The sequence below is a fragment of the Suricata suricatta genome, chromosome 5 (assembly GCF_006229205.1).
Source record: "Suricata suricatta isolate VVHF042 chromosome 5, meerkat_22Aug2017_6uvM2_HiC, whole genome shotgun sequence".
In the NCBI taxonomy this organism is placed as follows: domain Eukaryota; kingdom Metazoa; phylum Chordata; class Mammalia; order Carnivora; family Herpestidae; genus Suricata; species Suricata suricatta.
This window is the reverse complement of record NC_043704.1, coordinates 155497768-155498859: the sequence shown is the minus strand read 5'-3', so window position 1 is coordinate 155498859 and position 1092 is coordinate 155497768.

Here is a 1092-nt window from a genome sequence, read left to right as displayed (position 1 = left end):
GGAAAGGAAAAAAAACAAAAAGCAAAAAACCGAGTCTCTCTTAGTTTCCGATAGCCCAGCTCAAGATGCTGTGCGCTCCTGGAAATGTGCTAGGAGCTCCCACATTCTAAGCACGCGCCCGGGCCTCCACCCGCCACTGACTCCTGGCTGAGGGTCCTGTCGGTGCGCGTCTTATTTCTTCCCTATGGGGACCCAGAATTCGCGCAGTCCATGCAGTGCAGGAGGCGGGGTGTGCCGTGGAAATGCGGTCCGTGGTCCCGTTCCCAAAACCAGGTTCGAATTGCTCGCGCCCGGCGCAGTCGCTGCTCGGGTCGCTTCCGCTGGGGCGGGCGCCTCTCCAGAGCAGCCGCTTCTCACAGCCACAGGCGCCTCTGATTCCCTGCCGAGATGGCTTAGGGCTGGAGGCTATTCCTTCTCTTGCGTCTGTTGCCCAGCAGTTATCTATGGAGTGGGTTTCTGTCTCCAAGGGCAGCTAAGCGTTCTATACCTCTTCCCCAGAGACAATTCTATGAGCGCGTTCCGACTCTGTCTCCTCCCTTTGTCTCCCGAGCACCCGGCACTTGTGCCACGTTGGGCTGGGGATCTTACTTCCCCTGCCCGTCGGGGCTGGCCCGTCCTCGGATCTCCCCTGTTCGCCCCCACTCACTCAGGTATCTTTGAGGTTCTATTCCTTCTGGAGTTCGTATTTTCTCCTTCCGCTCTCTCAGTTGAACGTAATATCCTTCTCAGTTCGAATAACGGTGCGGAGGGAGTTTACAGAGCTCCCTTCCTCTCCGCCATCTTGGCTCCCCCCCTCTGCATCAGCACTTCTGTATCACTTGGGTAAACTTCTGGCAGTGCTATTGCTGTTGTGTCATAGTGCAGTTCTATTATAAATTCTCTGAGGAACCTCTACACTGTTTTCCAGAGCGGCTGCGCCAGTTTACATTCCCACCAACAGTGTAGGAGGGTGCCTGTTTCTCCGCATCCTCACCTGCATCTATAGTCTCCTAATTTGTTCATTTTAGCACCAGTGTGTCTCTCAAAGGCTTTGGTGTTTTATTGATTTTAAGCTCAGATAATCTGTCCATTTTTGTCAGTGGAGTGTTAAAG